Source organism: Cherax quadricarinatus, chromosome 9 (genome assembly GCF_038502225.1).
Source record: "Cherax quadricarinatus isolate ZL_2023a chromosome 9, ASM3850222v1, whole genome shotgun sequence".
Classification (NCBI taxonomy): domain Eukaryota; kingdom Metazoa; phylum Arthropoda; class Malacostraca; order Decapoda; family Parastacidae; genus Cherax; species Cherax quadricarinatus.
Window position 1 is genome coordinate 34,323,544 of NC_091300.1, and position 12,165 is coordinate 34,335,708.

Below are 12,165 nucleotides of genomic sequence, written 5' to 3' on the forward strand. Positions count from 1 at the left end.
ACTAGTACACCAAACAGAGACTAGAATGAAAATTAGCCAAGAGTCATCCACACCACCGTATGTCCTTGGGTAGCGAGTACAACATCCAGTTCTGCTGAATGCGCTACTCTTAAGGATTGTGTGGTCCCGTGGATTAAGGCGTCATGAGTTTTCGCCCGCAATGAGGCAGGCCAAAGCAGCATGGGTTCGAGTCTTTGGCTAGCCGAAGTGTTGTTATTGATATATATATATATATATATATATATATATATATATATATATATATATATATATATATATATATATATATATATATATATATATATATATATATATATATATATATATATATATATCGTGCCAAATAAGTAAAACTTGCGATTTTGGCTTAAATAGTAACGCTTTTCTTGCCGAATAAGGCAAGCGAAAATTTGTGTATGCAGTATTTTCGCAAAAATCATTCTGAAATTAACGAAAAATATATATTTCATTTTGTTTGTTTATTATTAAATTATTATATTATTTAGTTGGAATAGGCTAAATTAAATTGCACTTGTTATAATAAGGTTAGGTAAGTTTTCTGGGGTCACTGCCTCCGTGGTCCAGGTCCCAAACCAGTCCTCCCGGTTGCTGGCCTTATCGACTAGGCTGTTGGTGCCAGCCATAAGCAGTCCAAAGCATACAAAGTGCAGAGCATATCGCCCGAGGCACAGACCATCTGAATAATCTCTTCAGACAATGCTCGTATGGTAAATCTAAGAATAGCTTTAGGGAATCTCAACAGTGTCATTCACGGCCCCACGACACATGTCAGGCCCAGCTTGAAGTAATGTACTACCATTATGGAATCCTCTCCCGATAAAGCATGTCAAAAAACTGGAAAAAGTAAAGATGTATGCAACGAGATTAGTCCCGGAACTAAGGGAAATGAGTTATGAGGAGTTAAAGCACATGAACCTAACCACATTAGAGGGAAGAAGAGAAGACGCCCTTCCATAAGTCATTCAATGCAAAATAATATCATCACATTTCGAAATTTAGTGGTAAAATGACACCTACACACATTCAACATAATCAACATTCTTCTTGACAAGGCTCAGAAAAGACTTCCTAAAGTTGAAGTGGAAACCAGTTTCGGAAACCTTAATGAAGATGGTAATAATGAAAGCCATGGAGCACCTGGAGAACGGTGGAGCCGTTAGTGATAACCAGCAGGGAGAAGCCTCTGGTGATAACCAGCAGAGAGAAGCCGCTGATGATAACCAGCAGGGAGAAGCCTCTGGTGATAACCAGCGGGGAGAAGCCTTTGGTGATAACGAGCAGGGAGAAGCCTCTGGTGATAACCAGCACGGAGAAGCCTTTGGTGATAACAAGCAGGGAGAAGCCTCAGGTGATAACCAGCAGGTAGAAGCCTCTGGTGATAACCAGCAGGGAGAAGCCTCAGGTGATAACCAGCAGGGAGAAGCCTCTGGTGATAACAAGCAGGGAGAAGCCTCTGATGATAACCAGCAGGTAGAAGCCTCTAGTGATAACCAGCAGGGAGAAGCCTCTGGTGATAACCAGCAGGGAGAAGCCTCTGTTGATAACCAGCAGGGAAAAGACTCTGGTGATAACCAGCAGGGAGAAGCCTCTGGTGATAACCAGCCGGGAGAAGCCTCTAGTGATAATCAACAAGGAGAAGCCTCTGGTGATAACCAGCAGGTAGAAGCCTCTGGTGATAACCAGCAGGGAGAAGCTTCTGGTAATAACCAGCAGGGAGAAGCCTCTGGTGATAACCAGCAGGGAGAAGCCTCTGGTGATAACCAGCAGGGAGAAGCCTCTGGTGATAACCAGCAGGGAGAAGCCTCTGGTAATAACCAGCAGGGAGAAGCCTCTGGTGATAACCAGCAGGGAGAAGCCTCTGGTGATAACCAGCAGGGAGAAGCCTCTGGTGATAACAAGCAGCCTCTGGATAACCAGCAGAAGCCTCTAGTGATAACCAGACAAGGAGAAAGCCTCTGGTGATAACCAGCAAGGAGAAGCCTCTGGTGAGTGATAACCAGCAGGGAGAAGCCTCTGGTGAGTGATAACCAGCAGGGAGAAGCCTCTGGTGAAAACCAGCAATAACGAGCAGGGAGAAGCCTCGCGTGATAACCAGCAGGGAGAAGCCTCTGGTGATAACCAGCAGGGAGAAGCCTCTGGTGATAACCAGCAAGGAGAAGCCTTTAGTGATAACCAGCAGGGAGAAGCCTCTGGTGATAACCAGCAAGTAGAAGCCTCTGGTGATAACCAGCAGGGAGAAGCCTCTGGTGATAACCAGCAGGGAGAAGCCTCTGGTGATAACCAGCAAAGAGAAGCCTCTGGTGATAACCAGCAGAGTGCAGATTCAGGGCCCTCAGTCTATCCTCATAGGGAAGGTTTCTGATACATGGGATCAACTTTGTCATCCTCCTTTGTACATTTTCCAGAGAATTTATATCCATTCTGTAATACGGTGACCAAAACTGTGCAGCATAATCTAAATGAGGCCTAACCAAGGATGTATAGAGTTGAAGAACAACCTGAGGACTCCTATTATTTATGCTTCTTGATATGAAGCCAAGGATTCTATTCGCTTTATTGCGAACACTTATGCACTGTTGTCTTGGTTTCAGATTACTGCTAACCAGAACTCCTAAATCTTTCTCGCAATCCGTAATATTAAGATCTACATTATTTAGTTTATATGTGGCATGGTTATTGTCCTGTCCAACATTTAGAACTTTGCATTTGTCTATATTAAACTGCATCTGCCACTTCTCCGACCACTTCATCAGTCTATTCAAATCTTCCTGGAGTGCTCGAATGTCTTCGTCAGAATGGGTTCGACGGCCTATTTTGGTGTCATCGGCAAACTTGCCGATGTCGCTCTTTATGCCCTCATCTATGTCGTTTATGTAGATTGTGAACAGCAGGGGGCCCAACACTGACCCCTGTGGAACACCGCTCGTGACGCTTCCCCACTCTGATTTCTCCCCATTTATGCAAACTCTCTGCTGCCTATTTGTCAACCATGCCTCTATCCAGGAAAAAATTTCTCCTCCTATTCCATGTGCTTTAATTTTCCTCAATAGTCTCTGATGTGGAACCCTGTCAAAAGCCTTACTGAAGTCCATATACACAATATCATATTCATTACCATGATCTACCTCCTCAAATTCCTTAGTGAAAAAAGTTAATAAATTCGTAAGGCAGGAACTCCCCTTTGTAAAACCATGCTGAGATTCGTTGATTAATTTATGCTTTTCAAGGTGGCTACGAAATGCCTCAGCAATTATTGATTCCATAAATTTTCCCACTATGGAGGTTAGGCTTATTGGTCTATAGTTCGAAGCTAAGGACCTGTCACCTGTTTTGAAAATAGGTATCACATTTGCCATTTTCCACTTATCTGGCACCATGCCAGTTTGTAGTGATATGTTGAAAAGATTAGACAAAGGTGTGCTAAGCTCCTCTTTACATTCCTTTAGAACCCTTGCATACAGTTCTTCAGGGCCTGGGGATTTGTTAGGTTTTAATTTATCTATTTGCCTAAGGACCATGTCACTTGTGACCCTAATCGTGTACAGTTTATTATCGTCCTGTTCTACATAATTTATCATTACTGGAATATCGCTGGTATCCTCCTGTGTAAAAACTGAGAGGAAGTATGGTTAAAAATTCTACACATTTCCTTATCACTGTCAGTGAGCTGACCCGAGGAACTTTTGAGTGGGCCTATCTTGTCCCTGATCTTACTTCTGTATACCTGAAAGAATCCTTTTGGGTTAGTCTTCGATTCTCTTGCAACTTTAACCTCATAATCTCTTTTTGCTTTTCTAATTCCCTTTTTTATTTCTCTCTTTAACTGAATATATCGATTTCTTAATTGCCCCTCTCCTCTTTTGGTTTGCCTATATATGCCTCTCTTTTGACCAATCAGATATTTTAATCTATTGTTCATCCATTTAGGATCATTTTTGTTTGATCTGATTTCCCTATTTGGAACATAATTTGACTGAGCAGCTAGAACTATGCCCTGGAAAGCATCATATCGGCAACCATCACCACCTACCTGACCCTTAGTTAGGTCATTCCAGTTCAGCCCACCTAAGTAATTTTTCAGTCCTATGAAATCAGCCAAGCGAAAGTCAGGGACGGAGACTTGATTGCCATTATTAGGGGAATTCCATGATATATTAAAACTTAGTGATTTGTGATCACTTTCCCCAAGCTCATCATTAACCTCAAGATTATTAATTAGTGTTTCCCTACTGGCAAGAACCAAGTCAAGGAGGTTATTTCCCCTAGTTGGCTCTGTCACAAACTGTTTTAAAAAACAATCCTGGATCGTATCAAGAAAGTCACCTGACTCTAAATTTCCTGTCAAATTGCTCCAGTCAATCTGTCTATAGTTGAAATCTCCCATTAGCACAACATTTTCGTATGTAGATGCCTTACGAATTTCGTCCCATAGAAGATTACTGCTCTCCCTATCAAGATTTGGAGCCCTGTAAATCACACCCAAAATTAGTTTTTCTCGGCCCTCGAGAAGTTGTAACCAAACAGATTCAGTGGCTGACGCTTCTAATTTAATATCTTGTCTAACACAACAATTTAAATTGTCTCTGACATACATCGCTACTCCACCACCTTTCCTGTTGACCCTGTCAGTGTGGAATAATTTATAGCCTTGTATGTGACATTCAGAGGGCATCTCTCTATCTTTCAGATTGAGCCAGGTCTCTGTTATAGCAATAATATCTATGTTTCCTGCACTTGCAATTAATCTTAGCTCATCTATCTTATTTCTTACACTCCTGCTATTAGTATAGTAAACCTTAAGGGAGCTAGTCCCTTGCTGCCCTCTGCTGTCCCCCTTTGTTTGCTGACCTGATCTATTGTCTTTATTTATAACTTCATGCTGAATGCCTTTTATACATTTACTGTTTCCAACCCTAGTGTTGCAACCTGCTTGTTTCCCACACACACCCATACCTCTATCTTCCATCAGTTTAAAATCATAGGCATTTCAGAAATGGCCTTCTCAATCGAGTCTGCAAGTGCTACCACCCCTGCCGCAGAGAGATGTACCCCATCCCTTGCATACATATCATGTTTGCCATAAAAGTTGTTCCAGTTGTCAATGAATGGGATTGCAAGTTCCTTGCAGTATCTGTCTAGCCAGCAATTTACACCAATTGCCCTAGACAACCATTCATTTCCTACTCCCCTTCTAGGCAAGATGCTACATATGATTGGGATCCCTCCCTTAGACTTAATGAAATCTATAGCTGACCTGTACTTATCTAGCAGCTCTTCTCTCCTACCCTTCCCAATATCATTTCCACCAGCACTGAGACAGATAATGGGCTTGTTCCCATTACCTGACATGATATTATCCAGCCTGTTGACAATGTCCCCAACACCAGCTCCAGGGAAGCACACTCTATCTCTCATCTTCTTATTCCTATTACAAAAAGCACGGTCAATATATCTTACCTGAGAGTCACCAACCACAAGAATGCGCTTACCTCCATTAGCAGGGGCAGTAGTACCCTTACCTTCACTGGCCACTGAAGTACATTCATCCTGAAGAACAGAGAAGCGATTTCCAACCTTCAGATCTTCACTATTAACTTTCCTTACTCTGATGCGCCTCCCATTACTGTGAACCACTCGTCACTTGTACCAGGTGCTGGGCTGCACCTCACTGCTAGTAGCCGTTGCTACTTCCCCAACTACAGCCTCCTCACAGCGACAGACAGACTGCACCTCACTGCTAGAAGCCTCATTTCCCACAACTCCAGCCACCTCACACTCTCTCCCAGACCCATTGAGGTGGACCTTCAGCCTGCTAATCTCCTCCTGGAGAAGCAAGACCTCCTCCTTCAACTCTCCAACCTCAATTTTTAAAACACTGCAGAAGCAAGCCATGCTTTGTAACCGTCCACGCTAATCCCCAAAGCAGATCAGGGTCTGCGACCTCACATGACGACTGACCACTGACCACTGATAACCTATAGTGATAACCAGCAGGGAGAAGCCTCTGGTGATAACCAGCAGGGAGAAGCCTCTGGTGATAACCAGCAGGGAGAAGCCTCTGGTGATAACCAGAAAGGAGAAGCCTCTGGTGAAAACCAGCAGGGAGAAGCCTCTGGTGATAACCAGCAAGGAGAAGCCTTTAGTGATAACCAGCAGGGAGAAATCTCTGGTTATAACCAGCAGGGAGAAGCCTCTGGTGATAACCAGCAAGGAGAAGCCTCTGGTGAAAACCAGCAGGGAGAAGCCTCTGGTGATAACCAGCAAAGAGAAGCCTCTGGTGATAACCAGCAAGGAGAAGCCTCTGGTGATAACCAGCAAGGAGAAGCCTCTGGTGATAACCAGCAGGGAGAAGCCTCTGGTGATTACCAGCAGGGAGAAGCCTCTGGTGATAACCAGCAGGGAGAAGCCTCTGGTGATAACCAGCAGGGAGAAGCCTCTGGTGTTAACCAGCAAGGAGAAGCTTCTGGTGATAACCAGCAAGGAGGAGCCTCTGGTGATAACCAGCAGGGAGAAGCCTCTGGTGATAACCAGCAGGGAGAAGCCTCTGGTGATAACCAGCATGGAGAAGCCTCTGGTGATAACCAGCAAGGAGAAGCCTCTGGTGATAACCAGCAGGGAGAAGCCTCTGTTGATAACCAGCAGGGAGAAGCCTCTGGTGATAACCAGCAGGGAGAAGCCTCTGGTGATAACCAGCAAGAAGAAGCCTCTGGTGATAACCAGCAAGGAGAAGCCTCTGGTGATAACCAACAGGGAGAAGCCTCTGGTGAAAACCAGCAGGGAGAAGCCTCCGGTGATTACCAGCAGGGAGAAGCCTCTGGTGATGACCAGCAGGGAGAAGCCTCTGGTGATAACCAGCAGGGAGAAGTCTCTAGTGATAACCAACAAGGAGAAGCCTCTGGTGATAACCAGCAAGGAAAAGCCTTTAGTGATAACCAGCAGGGAGAAACCTCTGGTGATAACCAGCAGGGAGAAGCCTCTGGTGATAATCAGCAAGGAGAAGCCTCTGGTGATAACCAGCAGGGAGAAGCCTCTGGTGATAACCAGCAGGGAGAAGCCTCTGGTGATAACCAGCAAGAAGAAGCCTCTGGTGATAACCAGCAAGGAGAAGCCTCTGGTGATAACCAACAGGGAGAAGCCTCTTGTGAAAACCAGCAGGGAGAAGCCTCCGGTGATTACCAGCAGGGAGAAGCCTCTGGTGATGACCAGCAGGGAGAAGCCTCTGGTGATAACCAGCAGGGAGAAGTCTCTGGTGATAACCAGCAAGGAGAAGCTTCTGGTGATAACCAGCAAGGAGGAGCCTCTGGTGATAACCAGCAGGGAGAAGCCTCTGGTGATAACCAGCAGGGAGAAGCCTCTGGTGATAACCAGCAGGGAGAAGCCTCTGGTGATAACCAGCAGGGAGAAGCCTCTGGTGATAACCAGCAGGGAGAAACCTCTGGTGATTACCAGCAGGGAGAAGCCTCTGGTGATAACCAGCAGGGAGAAACCTCTGGTGATAACCAGCAGGGAGAAGCCTCTGGTGATAACCAGCAATGAGAAGCCTCTGGTGATAACCAGCAAGGAGAAGCCTTTAGTGATAGCCAGCAGGGAGAAGCCTCTGGTGATAACCAGCAGGGAGAAGCCTCTGGTGATAACCAGCAGGGAGAAGCCTCTGGTGATAACCAGCAGGGAGAAGCCTCTGGTGATAACCAGCAAGGAGAAGCCTCTAGTTATAACCAGCAGGGAGAAGCCTCTGGTGATAACCAGCAAGGAGAAGCCTTTGGGGATAACCAGCAGGGAGAAGCCTCTATTGATAACCAGCAGGGAGAAGCCTCTGGTGATAACCAGCAAGGAGAAGCCTCTGGTGATAACCAGCAAGGAGAAGCCTCTGGTGATAACCAGCAGGAAGAAGCCTCTGGTGATAACCAGCAAGGAGAAGCCTTTAGTGATAACCAGCAGGGAGAAGCCTCTGGTGGTAACCAGCAGGGAGAAGCCTCTGGTGATAACCAGCAAGGAGAAGCCTCTGGTGATAACCAGCAGGGAGAAGCCTCTGGTGATAACAGCAGGGAGAAGCCTCTGGTGATAACCAGCAAGGAGAAGCCTCTGGTGATAACCAGCAAGGAGAAGCCTCTGGTGATAACCAGCAAGGAGAAGCCTCTGGTGATAACCAGCAGGGAGAAGCCTCTGGTGATAACCAGCAGGGAGAAGCCTCTGGTGATTACCAGCAGGGAGAAGCCTCTGGTGATAACCAGCAGGGAGAAGCCTCTGGTGATAACCAGCAGGGAGAAGCCTCTGGTGATAACCAGCAAGAAGAAGCCTCTGGTGATAACCAGCAAGGAGAAGCCTCTGGTGATAACCAGCAGGGAGAAGCCTCTGGTGATAACCAGCAGGGAGAAGCCTCTGGTGATAACCAGCAGGGAGAAGCCTCTGGTGATAACCAGCAGGGAGAAGCCTCTGGTGATAACCAGCAGGGAGAAGCCTCTGGTGATAACCAGCAAGGAGAAGCCTCTGGTGATAACCAGCAAGGAGAAGCCTCTGGTGATAACCAGCAGGGAGAAGCCTCTGGTGATAACCAGCAGGGAGAAGCCTCTGGTGATAACCAGCAGGGAGAAGCCTCTGGTGATAACCAGCAGGGAGAAGCCTCTGGTGATAACCAGCAGGGAGAAACCTCTGGTGATAACCAGCAGGGAGAAGCCTCTGGTGATAACCAGCAGGGAGAAGCCTCTGGTGATAACCAGCAGGGAGAAGCCTCTGGTGATAACCAGCAAGGAGAAGCCTTTAGTGATAACCAGCAGGGAGAAGCCTCTGGTGATAACCAGCAGGGAGAAGCCTCTGGTGATAACCAGCAGGGAGAAGCCTCTGGTGATAACCAGCAGGGAGAAGCCTCTGGTGATAACCAGCAGGGAGAAGCCTCTGGTGATAACCAGCAAGGAGAAGCCTCTGGTGATAACCAGCAGGGAGAAGCCTCTGGTGATAACCAGCAAGGAGAAGCCTTTGGGGATAACCAGCAGGGAGAAGCCTCTATTGATAACCAGCAGGGAGAAGCCTCTGGTGATAACCAGCAAGGAGAAGCCTCTGGTGATAACCAGCAAGGAGAAGCCTCTGGTGATAACCAGCAGGGAGAAGCCTCTGGTGATAACCAGCAAGGAGAAGCCTCTGGTGATAACCAGCAGGGAGAAGCCTCTGGTGATAACCAGCAGGGAGAAGCCTCTGGTGATAACCAGCAAGGAGAAGCCTCTGGTGATAACCAGCAGGGAGAAGCCTCTGGTGATTACAGCAGGGAGAAGCCTCTGGTGATAACCAGCAAGGAGAAGCCTCTGGTGATAACCAGCAAGGAGAAGCCTCTGGTGATAACCAGCAAGGAGAAGCCTCTGGTGATAACCAGCAGGGAGAAGCCTCTGGTGATAACCAGCAGGGAGAAGCCTCTGGTGATTACCAGCAGGGAGAAGCCTCTGGTGATAACCAGCAGGGAGAAGCCTCTGGTGATATCAAGCAAGGAGAAGCCTCTGGTGATAACCAGCAAGGAGGAGCCTCTGGTGATAACCAGCAGGGAGAAGCCTCTGGTGATAACCAGCACGGAGAAGCCTCTGGTGATAACCAGCAGGGAGAAGCCTCTGGTGATAACCAGCAGGGAGAAGCCTCTGGTGATAACCAGCAGGGAGAAGCCTCTGGTGATAACCAGCAAGGAGAAGCCTCTGGTGATAACCAGCAGGGAGAAGCCTCTGGTGATAACCAGCAGGGAGAAGCCTCTGGTGATAACCAGCAGGGAGAAGCCTCTGGTGATAACCAGCAGGGAGAAGCCTCTGGTGATAACCAGCAGGGAGAAGCCTCTGGTGATAACCAGCAGGGAGAAGCCTCTGGTGATAACCAGCAAGGAGAAGCCTCTGGTGATAACCAGCAGGGAGAAGCCTCTGGTGATAACCAGCAGGGAGAAGCCTCTGGTGATAACCAGCAGGGAGAAGCCTCTGGTGATAACCATCAGGGACAAGCCTCTGGTGATAACCAGCAAGGAGAAGCCTCTGGTGATAACCATCAGGGACAAGCCTCTGGCGATAACCAGCAAGGAGAAGCCTCTGGTGATAACCAGCAGGGAGAAGCCTCTGGTGATAACCAGCAGGGAGAAGCCTCTGGTGATAACCAGCAAGGAGAAGCCTCTGGTGATAACCAGCAGGGAGAAGCCTCTGGTGATAACCAGCAGGGAGAAGCCTCTGGTGATAACCAGCAGGGAGAAGCCTCTGGTGATAACCAGCAAGGAGAAGCCTCTGGGGATAACCAGCATAACCAGCAAGGAGAAGCCTCTGGTGATAACCAGCAGGGAGAAGCCTCTGGTGATAACCAGCATAACCAGCAAGGAGAAGCCTCTGGTGATAACCAGCAGGGAGAAGCCTCTGGTGATAACCAGCATGGAGAAGCCTCTGGTGATAACCAGCAGGGAGAAGCCTCTGGTGATAACCAGCAGGGAGAAGCCTCTGGTGATAACCAGCAGGGAGAAGCCTCTGGTGATAACCAGCAGGGAGAAGCCTCTGGTGATAACCAGCAGGGAGAAGCCTCTGGTGATAACCAGCAGGGAGAAGCCTCTGGTGATAACAAGCAGGGAGAAGCCTCTGATGATAACCAGCAGGGAGAAGCCTCTGGTGATAACCAGCAGGGAGAAGCCTCTGGTGATAACCAGCAGGGAGAAGCCTCTGGTGATAAACAGCAGGGAGAAGCCTCTGGTGATAACCAGCAGGGAGAAGCCTCTGGTGATAACCAGCAGGGAGAAGCCTCTGGTGATAACCAGCAGGGAGAAGCCTCTGGTGATAACCAGCAGGGAGAAGCCTCTGGTGATAACCAGCAGGGAGAAGCCTCTGGTGATAACCAGCAGGGAGAAGCCTCTGGTGATAACCAGCAGGGAGAAGCCTCTGGTGATAACCAGCAGGGAGAAGCCTCTGGTGATAACCAGCAAGGAGAAGCCTCTGGTGATAACCAGCAGGGAGAAGCCTCTGGTGATAACCAGCAGGGAGAAGCCTCTGGTGATAACCAGCAGGGAGAAGCCTCTGGTGATAACCAGCAGGGAGAAGCCTCTGGTGATAACCAGCAGGGAGAAGCCTCTGGTGATAACCAGCAGGGAGAAGCCTCTGGTGATAACCAGCAAGGAGAAGCCTCTGGTGATAACCAGCAGGGAGAAGCCTCTGGTGATAACCAGCAGGGAGAAGCCTCTGGTGACAACCAGCAAAGAGAAGCCTCTGGTGATAACCAGCAGGAAGAAGCCTCTGGTGATAACCATCACGGAGAAGCCTCTGGTGATAACCAGCACCCTCTGGTGATAACAAGCAGGGAGAAGCCTCTGTTGATAACCAGCAGAGAGAAGCCTCTGGTGATAACCAGCGGGGAGAAGCCTCTGGTGATAACCAGCAGGGAGAAGCCTCTGGTGATAACAAGCAGGGAGAAGCCTCTGGTGATAACCAGCAGGGAGAAGCCTCTGGTGATAACCAGCAGGGAGAAGCCTCTGGTGATAACCAGCAGGGAGAAGCCTCTGGTGATAACCAGCAGGGAGAAGCCTCTGGTGATAACCAGCAGGGAGAAGCCTCTGGTGATAACCAGCAGGGAGAAGCCTCTGGTGATAACCAGCAGGGAGAAGCCTCTGGTAATAACCAGCAGGGAGAAGCCTCTGGTGATAACCAGCAGGGAGAAGCCTCTGGTGATAACCAGCAGGGAGAAGCCTCTGGTGATAACAAGCAGGGAGAAGCCTCTGATGTTAACCAGCAGGGAGAAGCCTCTGGTGATAACCAGCCGAGAGAAGCCTCTGGTGATAACCAGCAGGGAGAGTAGATAGAAGCCTCTGGTGATAACCAGCAAGGAGAAGCCTCTGGTGATAACCAGCAGGGAGAAGCCTCTGGTGATAACCAGCAGGGAGAAGCCTCTGGTGATAACCAGCATGGAGAAGCCTCTGGTGATAACCAGCAGGGTGAAGCCTCTGGTGATTACCAGCAGGGAGAAGCCTCTGGTGATAACCAGCAGTGAGAAGCCTCTGGTGATAACCAGCAGGGAGAAGCCTCTGGTGATAACCAGCAGGGAGAAGCCTCTGGTGATAACCAGCAGGGAGAAGCCTCTGGTGATAACCAGCAGGTAGAAGCATAACCAGCAAGGAGAAGCCTCTGGTGATAACCAGCAGGGAGAAGCCTC